Source organism: Dipodomys spectabilis, unplaced genomic scaffold (assembly GCF_019054845.1).
Source record: "Dipodomys spectabilis isolate Male_0828 unplaced genomic scaffold, ASM1905484v1 ptg000287l, whole genome shotgun sequence".
Taxonomy (NCBI): Eukaryota; Metazoa; Chordata; class Mammalia; order Rodentia; family Heteromyidae; genus Dipodomys; species Dipodomys spectabilis.
In genome coordinates this window covers 4,965,247-4,981,615 of record NW_024870964.1, presented here as the reverse complement: position 1 = coordinate 4,981,615, position 16,369 = coordinate 4,965,247, and positions in this window count along the sequence as shown.

Here is a 16,369-nt window from a genome sequence, read left to right as displayed (position 1 = left end):
CTAGTATCATCAGCAAGCGGCTCTGTGAGCTCCCAGGGAGGAGAAAGGATAAAGTATGAAGGTCACTTTGGACCCTGGATCTCCCAAGGTCACACAGTGCTTAAACCAGAGCCAGGGGCCCCAAGCCACAGCACCAGGAGCCCCACATTCCATAGGGCCACTAGCTCCTCTGAGTCAAATAAAGACGTGTAGTGAAGGTCAGAAAAGGGATGTCTGTGTCAGGTAATAGATAATGACAGCTCTTCTGTATGTCTTCGGTCATCTTTGGAGAGAGATGTTTGCTTTAGGTTCAACAGAAAGAATCAGGGCGGGAGGAGAGGAGGTGAACAGAGGGAAAGCAGGGCCTGGTCACCAGTGCGTTCAGAGCTGGCCAGAGGTGGCTTCAGAAGTGGACTGACAGTTCGTGGTCTTAGGAGAGGTCAGGTGGTGGTCCATGGTCTCAAGAGGGGTCAGGTGACAAGCAGCTGCACCTGGCTCTTCGGATGTGAGGAGCCAGGGCCCTGCTGGTCATTGCGAAGGATGATCCCTACCCACTGCCATGGCCACGGTGCTCCAGACTCTATACCCACTGTCACTCCATGGCCACACTCTCCTAACTCCTGACCCACTGCCATGGCCAGAGCACTTCTGATTCCCCAACAGGTGACCATCTTCCTTGATAGCTGTTTGCAGCCATGGGCTCTGACCACCAAGCCCACCCCAGTCCAAGGCCCCCTGTGTGACCCTGGTTCCCATCGCCAACCCCTGCACATGGAGTTTCTTCTGGGCAGAGCTCACCCCTTCTCCCCGGGCAGTGGCTCCGAGGACCCCATCCGGGCACAATGGATACACTAAGCGGACACCGAAATGCATGGGCTGGTTTTCCGCAGACCTCATTTATCCTAATGGAGCACTAATAACCATGTTTTAAATGTGAATACTGTACTATATGTCTCCATTAGCTTGCTGTGAGCAGCAAGCACATGAAGGACAGGATTTCAGGGCATAGAAGGATGGGGAGCAAAGGAAGAAGGAAGCCCCCTGGTGGGGGAGGGAGAGTCTCAAAAGAGCCACGTGGAAAATTCCTGGGTTTCATTACTCTAACAGCGGGGCCTCAAGGACCTCCTGTCCTTACAGGAACTGCCAGTCTCAGCCAATTCTCCAGCTGCTGTTTCTTGAAAGTGCATCTTAATACCAAAAATGGCCCTTAGCAGGGCTAAGAACACAGAGGTCCCCAGGGGCCCATTCACTCACCCGCTGGCTTGGGGCTGAGTGGGGGAGGGAGGGAAGGGTGCTGTTTCATCTCTGCTATTGCATTAAAGCAGGTAGAAAAGAAAACGGTGGCAAAGAGTGGACCTCTGTTCTGTCTAACTGTGTGTGTGTTTATGATTGCTCCCCACCCCATCACCCCAAGCAAAGCTTCATTACTTAGTGGGGATAAAAAAAAAAAAGCTAGATCAACCTAACAATAGTCTATAATTACTTTGCAAATGGTTTCGCAGAGCAATTATGCCATTAGTCCAAGTGCCTTTGACTTCAAAGAGTTCTCTCTGGCTCTCCTCCACACTGGGAAAGGAAGCTCCAGAGGAGCATAAATGAGTGGCAGGAGACCACAGCATGACTGCCATCCCTACACACATACACAGGGGCACAACATCCTGCAGAATCCCCCATGGGAAGGAGACCAGCAGTGGCTCCAAGTGACAGCCCAGTAGGGGCCTCAGCCCCTGGGAATTTCTGGCCACAGGACAAAGAAGGTGCCATAGGTGCCCTGCCCCCAGCACAACTCTTCCATCATCCAGTAACTGGTCTTGGCTGTTCACACAAACTCAAGCTCAAACGCATATATATATATGTATATATATATATATATATATATATATATACATATATATATATGTATATATATATGTATATATATATACATACATAAATATGTATATGGCACATACATATATACGTATATATATGTACATATCCTGTAATTCTGCAATTCCAGCCACTAGGGAGGTGGAGTAGGAACGTGGCTCTCCTGAGACATAGACACTGACACTGCTCACTGCCCCCAGAGCTCGGCACATGTGGCAGGATGGGAGGGACCCAAGCAGATGTTCACCCCCTGCATCACGGGCAGGGAGGTTGTTACATGGAGTACCAACTGTTGAATGTTGGGTGCTACAATCATAGTATCTACTTATGTGGTAATCTCCAATCAGTGTAAAAAAGGCGGCACAACCACACTACCTTGACTACTAAGATGGGAGCCTATCACCACCAATCCACCCACCCACCCATTGATTGGTTTGGGCTGGCTGTCCTCTGGAAACCAGTGTTTTACACCCCAGATCCAAACCCCAAGAGCTCCACTCCAAATAAAGGGACACGGTGAGGGCATGTAAAGGACAATTCTTCCATGGTGGCCATGGGGTGGAAGATAGCTTGGGCACATCTTCAGCTATCTTTGGGGTACAGACATTTGCCTTAGGTTAAATAAGGAGACTTGGCTGGGAATGTGGCTTAGTGGTAGGGTGCTTGCCTAGTATTCATGAAGTCCTGGGTTTGATTCCTCAGTACCCATACACAGAAAAAAACAAAAGCAGTGCTGTGGCTCAAGTTATAGTGCACTAGCAAAAGAAGCTCAGGGACAGTGCCCAGGCCCTGAGTTCAAGCCCCAAGACTGGCAAAAAATGAAAAATAAGGAGACTTGAGGACAAAGGTATGCCAAGTTAAAATGGCCACCAGTCCCTGTGTGGCCTGGGTGGTGATCATTCTGGTCCTTGTTTCTGGTGGATTCTGGAGAGGCATGATGGCTGTCTCAGCTGGTCAGGATGAGCATATCCTGTGTCCTGTGGGGTGATCTGTCCTGGGGGGCTCTGCCGGCCCTCAGTGGTGGCTTCATCCCTTGTCATTAAGAAATTATCAATTTGTCTGGTCCTTCCTGAACCCTAAAGTGATTGCAAAGCAATTGCTGGAAAAATGGTTCAGAGCAGAGACACATACAACATGAATTAGAGGTGCGAGACTCTGCCCCCACTTTTAGTTCATTTGTGGGCCCAACAAAAGTGGCTTTGAAGCAACTGTCACTTGATGCACATTGGGAATTAGTCATTTTTCTTTTTTCTTTTTGGCTGGTCCTTGGGCTTGAACTCAGAGCCTGGGTGCTATCCCTTCACATTTTTTTGCTCAAGGTTAGTGTTCTACCACCTGAGCCACAGCTCCACTTCTGGCTTTTAGGTGGTTATTTGGAGATAAGAACTTCATCGATTTACCTGCCCAGGATGGCTTTGAACTTCAATCCTCAGATCTCAGCCTCCTGAATAGCTAAGATTACAGGGCACCAGGGCCAGCAGAATCACACACACACACACACACACACACACAAACACACACACACACACTATATATATACATAAATGGGCTTGTCTGAAATGTTTTTGGGGGCCATACTGAGGTTGTACTTAGGGCCTCATGCCACACCCAAGCTCTCCACTCCAATTATCTTTGAAATGGGGGTCTCAACCAATCAGCTGGCCTGTCATAGTCAGTGGCCCAGCTCATGCAGGCCACTTCCCAAACTCCTGTAAACCTCCTTTAACCCTCCATGGACACCATCTGAGGGCTTCCTAAACCGGAGAAACTGATCCTTTCTCTCTCAGCTGCACATTTGAGTGATCAAGCTGAGCAGGACTGAACTTCCCACAGCCCCATGGAAGGCAGCCTGGGAGACTCCTTCCCACCAGTGGCCTCAGGGGGACCCTGAAGCAGCCTTGCCCTTTTGGCCCCACCCCCCACACAAACCCCTCTGAGAAGGTCTCTTTCCCCTTCCTGTCAAAATCTACCTGGGGCTTGACAGGGAATCTGTCAGTGTGAGCTATAATCCCAGGCAGGCCTGGAGTCTAAGCTAAATTGCCCGCGCCACTGTGATGATGAACTCATTCTGCAGGGAATTGGAAATCAATTTTTGTCATCACCCAACAGAGTTCCTTTATCAAGCAGTTCCTGATAATGCAACCGACAAGGAGCTGAAGGGACATATGGAAATGAGGGGAGGGGCAGGAGGAAACAAGCCTCCATGTGTGTGTGCACATGTGTGTGTGCATGAACTTTATGTGTGTTTGTGTCTGCACATGTGTATATGGATGTGTATATGTTCATGTGCATGTGTGCATGCTTGTGTGTGCATGCATGTGTTTTCATGTGCTTGCATGTTGTATGTATGTGTGTGTGTATCCCAAAACACACCCTGATCCAATGCTATCCCACATGCTCCTCAGTCTCCCATCTGTAACATAACACCTGAGGCAATTGGCCTACAGGATGAAAGGTTCCTTTTTGTTCTGGCCAACTTGGCCCTGTTGCTTTGGGTTGTGGAGAGGTAGAACCCTGTGGTGGAGATCACCAGGTGGGGCAAAATGGCTCCTTCCCCCCCCCCCGAGACAGACAGAGGAAGAGCAGGGCTAGGCTCCTAACAGCCCCTGCACGGCCACACTCCAATGACCTCACTTCCTCCCTGCAGACCTCACCCCCATTAGCCTTTCTTCTCTAGGCCCAGGTTCCACTGCCTGCCCATGGTGTGGGGCTGCTGGCCAGGCTGTCAGCCCTGGGCCTTTTCGAGACTGGGACTCAGGCCTTGCCCAGCCTCCCCAAGGGGCACCTGGGTGGTGTGGCCCATGCCCAGCTCACTGCAGAGTTGGTGTCTGGAAGCCAGCTGGGCTGCCTTGGCAAGCATCCATGCCCCATGCCCCACTGCTCCTAGGAAGCGGGGCAGGGCAGGATGCCAACCGTCCAGGCCCATATCATCTCAACTACCGGCTGAGAACCCTGAAGCCCAAGGTGAAGGCATCAGTCAGGCCAGGGTCAGCCAGGCTAGGAGCTGCAGGGACAGTGCCTAGGCCCTGAGTTCAAGCCTCAGGACTCGTCCCCATCCCTCCCCGCCCACAACTAATCTTCCCTAAGGTTCATTAGCTGCTGCACATGGATAGGTAATTTGTCTCCATTGTGCGTGTTATGCAATCCTCGTAGAACTGTGCTCATAGTAGGTCTGCAAGGAATATCCATGACTCAATAAAGAAGAGACCAGGCTGCAAAAATAAAAAATAGCAACACACACAGGGCCAGGGGCAGGGCCAGCCTTGGCTGTTCTCCTCCTCTACACACACACACACACACACACACACACACACACACACACACACACACACACACACGGCTAAGCCTTCCAGCCTCCTGAAGCAAAATCTGTAACCCAATAATGTCAGCCCCAACAGGGGGGATGAATTTGATCCAGGAAAAATACCATCTCTGGCAACCCTGAAGAATATTAAGGTCTTAACAGCCCTCGGTTTAGAATTGTCTTGAAAGGAGAGCTGGAAATAATTACACACCTGTTACTCAAAACTCAGCAGTAAAAAGGAATTTACATGAGTGTATAAATTACCTTCCCAGCGATATAAATTAGGATTTGAGGCCCGAATGACAACAGTGCAGGCTGAGATTTCCCAGGAAGTCAAGTGGCTGGGGCCCATCCCCCAGGCACCAGAGGACCTCAGCTGAGGGGGTATCTAAAGGCCACTGTCTCCAGCCCTGCTGGAAGGGTCCATAGTTCCACAGACCACCCTTGGAGAGGAGTGCTGGCCCCTCAAAGCCAGCCTGAGCTTGGCAGAGAACAAAGTAGTCTTCCTCCCTCTCCTCCAGTCTCCCCTGGACAGAGATTCCCCCAGGGTTTTTTACAGCTCTATGTTCACATTATCTACACTTCCCTTAGGGATGCACATCCTCATTTCTAGAGGGCTACTTAGAACAGAAGAAAGGAATAGCCATTAAGTCTCTAAAATCCAACAGAGTAAGCAACATTAAATCTCAAGGCTGGAGATGGGTCATCTTTATGAGATTCCATTTTGTGGACACTCAAGGACTCAGGAAGACTTTCCTAGGTGATGCTCAAGGTTTCGCTCATGCTGAAATTTCATGCCTATAACTTGTTTAGGCTGAGGCTGTACATTGTAGCTTTGTGCTTATGTGTGTGTGTGTGTGTGTGTGTGTGTAGCTAGGTCTTCCCATCAGTCCTCTCAATATTGTCCTAGCAGAGATCTCGATAAGCCTCCAGTGTCACAGCCTGCTCTCTATAGCAGCTCTGTTCCTGAAGTAGGACCCTGCCTGATCTTCGAGGCTTTTGCAAGCGTCCTTTGAAATCTGGCCGGAGGAAGCCATGCCTCCATAACTCCCACCTTCAGATTGCCTGTGGAATTCACTGTATGTGGACACTATACAAAAAGTCTTGCATTGTGGTGGTCTGAGGCACATCTTGGCCCTCAGAGCCACAGCTGGGGGTGTGGCAGAGGAGTGCTGTGGCAGAATGTAGGGATCAGACACTAGAACAACTCTGGCCAAGGAGCCCCATAGGTCCCACAGGTACTCTGGGCCTGTGAGGGGATGGGTAACCCTAGAAATCTCTGACATGCCTTCTAGAAGCTTCTTTCAAGCCTTTGCTAATCTCCATATGATTTCTTGGTCACAACTTTGCTTTTCTGTCCTCAGCACACTTTATGTATGTGTGTGTATGTGTGTGTGTATACGTGCACACTTGTATGCATGCATGTGTGCATGCTGGTCTTGGGGCTTGAACTCAAGACTTTGTGCTCTCACTTAACTATTTCACTCAAGGCTGCTGCACTGGAGGCACACCTCCATTTTTGGTTCTTTGCATGGGTACTAGGACTTGAACTGAGGACTTTGAACTCTTGCTTAGCTTTTATGCTCAGGGCTGGTGCTCTAACACTTGGGCCACATCCCCACTTCTGGCTTTGCTTTTTGGCTGGTTAGATGAAGATAAGAGTCTCATAGATTTGTATATCCAGCCTTGCTTTGAATCGTGATCCTCAGATCTCAGCCTCCCTGAGTAGCTAGGATTACAGGTATGAGCCACTAGTGAACCATGATCCTCAGATCTCAGCCTCCGTGAGTAGCTAGGATTACAGGTATGAGCCACTAGTGCTCAGCTTGAACATGCTTTTTTGACTCTTTACATGGACAGTCTCTTTGGAAAGAACTTTCCAGATCTTTCCATGCTCATTCCCTCCTGAGTGTAAATTCTGGGCTTCAGATCATTTGATAATTCCTCTCTTCTTGCATTTTACAAGAAGCTATTCAGAGAAGCCACATAGATTCCTGAACCTTTGCTGCCTGGAGAGATTTCTCCTGCCTGATTCCAGAGCATCACCCCACACATTCTGCCTTCTATAGCATCTGAAGAGAGGGACAGAACTCACCCAGCATCTTTGCAAGGTCAGAGCAAGGCTGGCCTTTCCTCTTGTTTCTTTCTCACACTTTGCTCAGCATGTCTAACTGAGGCTCCATTTCAGCTGATTCTAAGTCCTGACTGCATCTGCTGAGAACACAATTGTTTTCCCTCCCTACCACTTTATTCTCACAGAACCCATTGCCTAATGCTTCCTTTACAAAAAAGCAAGACTACTCATGGCATTCATCTCCAAACCCTTCTAGCTTGGGCCCTGTATCCAGCTCCAAACCCACTTCCACATTGTTAGATACTTAGGAGAGCTACCACAGTGTACCCCATGGCTCTGGGACCCATCTTTGTCGTCTTAGCCCATTGTTATGACTATAACAAAATACCAGAGGCTAGACACTTTATTAACAAGAGAAACTTGTGTTTTATTGCCTTGAAAATGGAGACAAGTTCATGGCCCAGCTGTCAGAGGCTCAATTGTCAGATGATGCTACAGTTGGCTTCCAACATGGTGCTTGGAACACAGCATCTTTGGATGGGGACGGACACTTGCTGAACATGGACGCCAGTGGTCAGACTCCCCTTAGATTGCTTTCTGATAGCATCAATCTTTCCACAAGGTCAGGGCCTTCCTGGCCTAAACACCTCCCCAAGTCACCACCTTCTAACACTGAGAGGATGGGGATTAAGTGTTCAGTGTGTGTGTGTGTGTGTGTGTGTGTGTGTGTGTGTGTGTGTGTGTGCATTCAGACCACAGTGATCTCACTTTCTGCATTCTCTGATATAAAACATTCTGAGTGCTAAACAGGTATATTAAGGACTTCCATGTGAAATCATATGAGCACCAGGAAACATGCCAGGAACTTTAGATAGAGGGAGAAGGGATGATGGCTAGGATTTTTTTTTTTTTTGCCAGTCATGGGGCCTGAACTCTGGGCTTGGGCACTGTCCTTGTACTTTTCAGCTCAAGGCTAGCGCTCTACCACTTGAGCCACAGCACCACTTCCTGTTTTTCTAGTAGTTTATTGGAGACAAGAGTCTCAAAGACTTTCCAGCCTGGGCTGGTTTTGAATCGTGATCCTCAGATCTCAGCCTCCTCAGTAGCTAGGGTTACAGAAGTGAGCCACCAGCACCCGCTTTTTCTAGGATTTTTATCCCTTTCTCCTGAGTAGAATTAAACACACTGTGAACAAAAGTGTCAGTTTGTCCTCTGTATCTTGATATTATTTCCAGGCCATCATTGTGATTTCTGAGTACTGGGATAAAAAGATTCATGAAGCCAGTTTTCCAAATATATAGCCTAGAGCTATATTTGGTGATGTCCATCCAAACAGCATAAGCTCGTTTATGAATTCTAATTTGTATTTCACTCAGGAATCACATTGAATTAGACACCAGACTAAGATGAGCTATATGGAAATGAAATGGACATCTCGAGACTTCAAAATTCTGTTGGTCAGCCAGGCCCTGGGGGCTTATGCTTGTAATCCTAGCTACTGAGGGGGCTGAGATCTGAGGATTGCAGTTCAAAGCCAGCCCTGGTAAGAAAGTCGATGAGACTCATGAACCACCACAAAACTGAAAGTGGTGCTGTGGCACAAAGTGGTAGAGCGCTAACCTTGAGCAAAAAGAGCTCAGAGACAGCATCTAGTCCCTGAGTTCAAGCTCCACAATAGACCAAAAAGAAAAGAAAACAGAAAAAAAAAACAAGACCAAGGATACTAGCCAGGCCCTGAGTTCAAGCCCCCGGACAAGCACAAAATAATAATAAAAATAGATGCAATCATGGTTCTAATGTCTGAATTAGCTCTTACTTGTTGGAATTCTCTTTATGAAGGGATTGAGCTATTAAGGGATACTGAGAGGTGAGGAGTACAGAAGTCAGGCCATTCTCAACGTTTTTGTGTGACCCAACACTCAGTTCCATAACCTTGATGGCTGAGCTGTGGGGTGAGTTTTATAGTCCTTGCCTTCCCTCTCAGGGGTGCAAAGCATTCATTGAGTTCTTCAGGTAATGATGGTAGTGTGCATGCTCTTAGGAGGTCTCCTCATCTCTATCATCATGTGAATTAGAAATGGGTTTCCACAGCCTTGCAAAACCACCTCCACCAGCACATTGACCCTATGGGAAGGTAAATATATGGGCAGTAATAACACTCAGGCTGAGTCTGAAGCAGTGAGACAGAGGGCCTGCACCTTGCACAGCTCCCCTAGGGTGGAAACCTGCAAGCTGGATTTCTATCTCTATCAACAGAAGACTTGACTTCCTACAGGGTCTTCTCATGACAGACAGGGTTGCTCCTGGCACCTGTAGGGTCACAGATCAGCTCCACAACACTGATTGTTGGTTTAAAGTGGGTCTAGTAAAAAAAAAAAAAGGAGACAAAACATTCTCCTGCCTTTCTTCCTTTCTTCCATTCCTCCCTTCCCCTTTCATCGCTCCCTCCCTTCCTCTCTCTTTCTTTCTTCCTTTCCTCCCTCCCTCCCATCCTAGCTTTTCTTCCTTCCCTTCCCTCCCTTCTACCATCCCTCCTTCATTGTTTCCTTCCTTCTTTGTTTTTCCTCTTCCTTATTTTCTCTTCCTCTTCCTCTGTTTCCTTCGTCTTCTTTCCTTGTTTCTCCTTCCTCCTTCTTCCTTCTCCTCCTCCTTCTTTCTCCTCCTCCCTTCTCCTCCCACCTTTCTCTCCTTCCCCTTCTCTCCTACTCCCTCCTCCTTTTCCCCCTCTTTTGTCGTCTCCTCCTCCTCTTCCTCCTCGTTTTCTTCTTCTCTTGTTCCTCCTTGTCATCTTTCTTTCTGTGTGCCAGTCTCAGGGCTTGAACTCAAAGCCTGGGCCTTGTCCCTTCATTTTTTTAAACTCAAGGCTAGTGCTTGCCACAGCTCCCCTTCTGGTCTTTTGGGTTGTTAATCTGAGATAAGTGAGTCTCACAAACTCCTGCCAGAACTAGCTTGGAACCATGATCCTAGGTCTCAGTCTCCTGAGTAGCTAGGATTACAGGTGTGAGCCACCAGTGCCTAATTCTCACATTAACTTTTAGCCCACTTAAAAAAAATCTGAATAAAGAATTTGGAATTCTCTCACATCTATTTCCCCCCTCTGTTTTCTCCCAACAGTGGCAGCTATGTGCTGCCTTAAATCAATGCCTTGTTACAGAGTCCTAGGAGAGAAGATGAGGCAACCTCCTGCCTGCTTCCTTGCCTCTGGTCTCCATGGACCTTCCAGTCATAAGCTGAGCATGGTTGCCAGACTCCAGTTTCTACAGCTCCCTCCCTTCCTTCTTCCTAAGTATTCAATAACTCCCTATTGCTGAAATGAAGAGTAAACTGTAGTGGAAGTACATGCCAGGTTCCAATGTCTATCTCTAATTTTCAATTTTTCATCTATCTATCTATCTATCTATCTATCTATCTATCTATCTATCTATCTATCTATCTATCTATCTATCTATCTATCTATCTATCTATCTATCTATCTATCTATCTATCTATCTATCTATATTTGTTCTGGTATGAGGACTTGAACTCACGCCCTAGATACTGACCCTGAGCTTTCTCACTCAAGGCTTGCATTCTACCACTTGAACCACAGTTCCACTTCTGGCTCTTTTGGTGGTTCAATGGACATAAGAATCTCACAGACTTTCTTGCCTGGTCTGGTTTTGAACCACGATCCTCAGACCTCATCTTCCTGAGTAGCTAGGATGACAGACCTAAACCACGGTTCCCAGAAGATGATATTCATTTCTATTCTTACCTATAAATAGACTTATGGACTGTAAGATGGGAATAGAGCATTGTCTTCGGAGTAATGGCTTTGCCAAGATCTAGGAAATGATGGAAGCATGGTCTCTGCTAGCCAGCCTCTAAAGAAAGCCCTTCTTCTGGCTTGCTCACACTAGAGATGAGAGTAGAGGAGCTCGAAATGCTGCTCCAGGAAGGATGCCATCATGTTCTTCTGTGAGGGAAGAGATGTGGCCCTCTAGTGGGCTGTGTCTTCCTGGGAGAAGAAGATTGTCTAGCCCAAAGCCCAGGTAAACATCTACTTCTCCCACCATGCATCATTATTGACTGCCAACAGTTTTTATGAGTGAATAGCTAGGCGTGGTGATAGTCATGGGAGAGCCTGGGAGAGCAAGTGAGGGCCTTTGGCCTTGTGTAGTCTAACCCCCATCCCCTTCTTATGGGGAAACTGAGCTCCTGAGAGGTGCCTCTGTTCTCTCATCTTCTCTTTTCTTAATCTGAGGCACTGAGGGGTTGAGATCACCTTGAAAAAGCAGAGGGCTGTGTTGATCTGCTCAGCCAGGGGGAGAGAACACTCCAGAAATACTCCTAAATCCAAGGAGAGCAGAGGCAGAGAAGAGAATAGGAGAGGAGAGAATAGGCATGCCTCTGTTTCAGAGAAATAGAGTGCAATCTCAGAGCAGAGACAAGAACAGGAGAGACTTCAGAACCTATGTGGAAACTTCCTCGCTTGCTTGCTTGCTTCCTTGTTTCCTTCCTTCCTTCCTCCCTCCCTCCCTCCCTCCCTTCCGTTCCCTACCTTTCCCTTCTTTTCTGTAACTTTCACTCCCTTCCTTCCTTCCATCTTTCTTTCTTTCTTTCTTTCTTCTTTCTTTCTTTCTTTCTTTCTTTCTTTCTTTCTTTCTTTCTTTCTTTCTTTCTTTCTTTCTTTCTTTCTTTCTTTCTTTCTTTCTTTCTCTCTCTCTTTCTCTCTCTCTTTCTCTCTCTCTTTCTTTCTCTCTCTCTCTCTTTCTTTCTTTCTTTCTTTCTCTTTCTTCTTTTTCTTTGGGTCAGTGATGGGGCTTGAAATCAAGGCCCAGGCTCTGTCTCTAAACTCTTTTGCTCAAGGCTAGCTAGCACTCTACCACTTAGAGCCACAGCACCACTCTGGTTTTTTGCTGGTTCATTGAAGATAAGAGTCTCAAGGACTTTCCTTCCCTGGCTGGTTCTAAACCACAATTCTCATATCTCAGCTTCCTGAGTAGCTAGGATTACAGGTGTGAGCTGCCAGCGTCCAGCTTAGAATTTCTTATTATAAGAACAGAGTCAGGGGCTCGGAAGGTGGCTCAGTGGTAGAGCGCTTGCCTTGCATGCATGAGGCCCTGGGTTCAATTCCTCAGCACCACATAAGCAAAAAGAAAAAAGCTGGAAGTGGCACTGTGGCTCAAGTGGTAGAGTGCTAACCTTGAGCTGAAGAGCTGAGGGACAGCACACAGGCCCAGAGTTCAGGCCCCACAATTGGACCCAAAAAAAGTAGGAAAAAAAGAAAAGAACAGAGTTAGGGGCTGGGAAGTTAGCTCAGTGGTAGAACGCTTGCCTTGCATGCATGAGGCCCTGGGTTCGATTCCTCAGCGCCACATAAGCAAAAAGAAAAAAGCTGGAAGTGGTGCTGTGGCTCAAGTGGTAGAGTGCTAGCCTTGAGCTGAAGAGCTGAGGGACAGCTCCCAGCCCAGAGTTCAGGCCCCACAACTGGACCCCACTCTCCCCCAAAAAAGAACAGAGTCAGGCACCAGTAGCTCACACCTGTAATCCTAGCTGTTCAGGAAACTGAGATTTGATGAACATAGTTTGAAGACATCCCAGGCAGGAAAGTCCATGAGACTCTTTTCTCTAATGAATCAGAAAAAAACTGGATGTGGAGATTTGGCTCAAATGGTAGCATGCCAACCTTGAACAACAACAACAACAAAAAACTCCTCAGATACAGTGCTCAAGTTTCAAGTTCAAGGCCCAATAGTTGCACACACAAATGAAAAAAAAAAAAGAATAAATTAAGAAACAGTGATTGCTTTCTACCGAAAACCTGAAAGGGATGAAGAGGTGAACCTGTTAGGAATCTGTGTACCAGATTTGGAAGTGTGGCTCTAGTGATAGAGTACCTGCCTATCAAATGTAAGACCCTGAGTTCAAATCTCAGTTCTGCCAAAAAAAAAAACCATCTAAGCATTGCTCTGGGCAGTATTAAGTTGATCAAAGTGTTTGTCAAGGGGAGTGTTTGTGCCTTGAATCACAATGGGGGCAGGCATTCTCTGTCATTAAAATTTGAAGATAGATAAACAGTAAATATTGCTGGGGATAATTAGTGCAGTGAGGAAAGACATGGAAGTTCCAACTCTGGCTGGCCCAAAGCCATAGTGCCAGGGGTATTTATCTAAAGCTTAGCCAAACCATCTGAGCTGCAAAGGTGAGGTACAATTTGGAAGGCACTCTTTTTACACAGTTATGTTTGAGAGGTGTAATAATAACAGTTTGGCTGGATGCTGGTGTCTCATACTTATCATCCTAGCTACTCAGAAGTCTGAGATCTGAGAATCGAGGTTCAAAGACAGCCCAGGCAAGATAGCCCATAAGACTCTTATCTCCAATGAACCACCAGCAAAAGGAAGTGTATCTGTGGCTCAAATTGGTAGAGTGCTAACCTTGAGCAAAAGAGCTCAAGGAAAGCACCTAGGCCCTTAGTTCAAGCCCTGAGACTGACAAAAGAAAAGAGAAAGTGGGGGAAGGGAGAAAGAAAGGAAAAAAGGAAGGAAGGAAGAAAGGAAGGAAGGAAGGAAGGGAGGAAGAAAGGAAAGAAAGAAGGAAGAGAACTATAAGAAGAGTTATTTTCATTCATGGAGGAAAGTGGCTTGAATGGCAGAATGCTCATCGGATGCAGTCTTAACCACTGACTTTGGGAAATTACTTAATATCTCTGACGTTGAACGTCATGTTTACAGTGTGTGAATGAGCCCGCTGCATATCAGGATCATTGTGTGGATGGGCAGCACACAGTAAGCCTTCAGTTGATGACTGTCCCTCCTCTCCAACTATCTGTTGTCCACAAACTTCCACCAGTACCTCTCTGAGATGTCTGTCTGTCTGTTGATGAGCTGGCAGAGAGGCCTCTCTGCCAACTTCCACAATGCTATATTATGGGATGCAGAAACATCTTTCTGCCATTAAACCTGTGAGGAAAGAACACTTGCTCATTAGAACTGCTCAGTGTGACTCACCCAAAGGTCATCTTGGTTCTGCAATCCAGACTTGTAGGTTCTTGACATAGACCACTTTGTGCCTCTTGATCTATAGAAACAAAAACCTAATACAAATATCTAAATCCAGATCTAGGCTGCAGAAGTAATTTTCCTTTCTGGATGGATGGCACAGTCCCAGGTCTTTTGCAGTTACAAACAAATGGAAAGCAGCAGAATTAATCAAGAATGGGGAACTTTTAAACCCACAGAAGTTAAAAGCAGGGGAAGGGAAGTTGACTGACACATGTTATGATAAAATCTAGACTATTTTGGCTTCAGGTATGGCTTGATCCAGGTACTCAATATCATAATTTCTTAGCATTAAAAGTCTTATTGTACTTTTGATCACCCAAGGTAAACACAACTACTGGAATTGACCCATGAGTTATTAGGCTGTTGAAATTCTTCTGTGACCACCTGCCTAGATGATCATTGTCTTCCCAATTGATGGCTTTGATGAGATCGCCTCCAGGTCTCATTAGAATTTTAGAGGAATCTCACTGTACAGAAACATAAAAGATATGATACTAGGGTAGAAAATGTCAGTGTACTACACACCCCCACTCCAAACTCCAATGGTTTCATAGAGGATTAAATCGAGATTTAAAGAAGTAGTGATTCCCTCTCCCACCCAATATACAGAAATTCTATGACATATCTGGTGCTGTAATGTAGATTTCTTGATCCTAATGGAATCAGCTTTTTTTCTTCTATATTTTTGCTGCAACTGGGGTGGAAATAGGGTTGATAATAATAGCCTCTGGAAGATGAAACTAGCTGTCTTTTTTTTTTTTTGCCAGTCCTGGGGCTTGAACTTAGGGCCTGGGAGCTGTCTTTGAACCCGTGTGTGCTCAAGGCTAGTGCTCTACCACTTGAGCCACAGCTCTACTTCTGAGCATTTTTTGGAGTAGTTTATTGGAGATTAGAATCTCATGGGCTTTCCTGCTCGGGACTGGCTTCGAACTGAGATCTTCACATCTCAGCCTCCTGAGTTGCTAGGATTACAGACTAGCTGTCCCATTCGGTTCCTTTGCTGAGAATTAGGACTCTTCTGGAAACTCTCAGGAAACAGGAGTCAGCTGTGGAGGGCAGTGTTGGCTGATGGCAGCAGGTGGATGTCAAGCTGCAGAGCACAGGGCCCTGTCCATGGTGCTGACCCCTCTCCCCTGTGAGCCAGATGCTCCTGGATCTGGTGTGACTTGTTCCTGCTTGCACTCTCCAACACGTCTTCCATTAAATGATAATATTGTCCCCACATCATCCACGGTGGCTTTGAACACTCAGATATCGGTTCTGCTGTGCAGAAAGACCTACAGGGCTAGAATCTCAAATGTTGCTTCCATCTTGCTTTTGTTACCATCAGGACTGAACCTCTTTGAGGGCTCACTTGGTCCTTTTAAGGGATCTTTTACTCAAGATCACCTGACAAGAGAGACAGACCTTCCTTCCTTCTTTCAATGAATTATCTTCCAGCCTTCCTTATCTTCTTGGGGCTCACACCTGTCATCCTAGCTACTCAAGAATCAGAGACCTGAGGATGATGGTTTCCAAACCAGCTTGGGCAGAAAAGTCCATAAGACTCATCAACAAACCACTCAAAAGCTAGCAGTGAAGGTGTGTCTCAAGCATTAGAATGACAGCCTGGAGCAAAACAGCCAAATGAGAGTTGGAGGTCTTGAGTTCAAGTCCCAGTACTGGCACATACACACAAGAAAATTTGTCTTGTAGACTTTGCCACTTGTGTCTGCAAATTGGTTCTTCATGGGAACCTAGTGTCGTATTTCTAGCCTTGGGTTTGCCTCAGGTTTGGCCTTTTGTTTTCAACATTTTGACTCTTAGATCTTAGATCTGTAGTTCCTTCAGAGAGAGAGATCATATTCCATTCCATTGCAACCTCTAAAATACTACACAGAATGCCACATTCATCTCAGTCACAACATCTTATCACATTTTCACAGGAAAAATGACTTCGTGAAGTCTAATTTGCTTCAAGTTCTGTTTGAACTGTGTGTGTTTGTGTGTATGAATCCTGGGGCTTGAACTAAGGGCCTAGGCACTGTCCCTTAGCTTTTTCACTCAAAGCTCAGTACTCTACAACTTGAGCCATATGCCTCACTTCTGCGGGAGTAT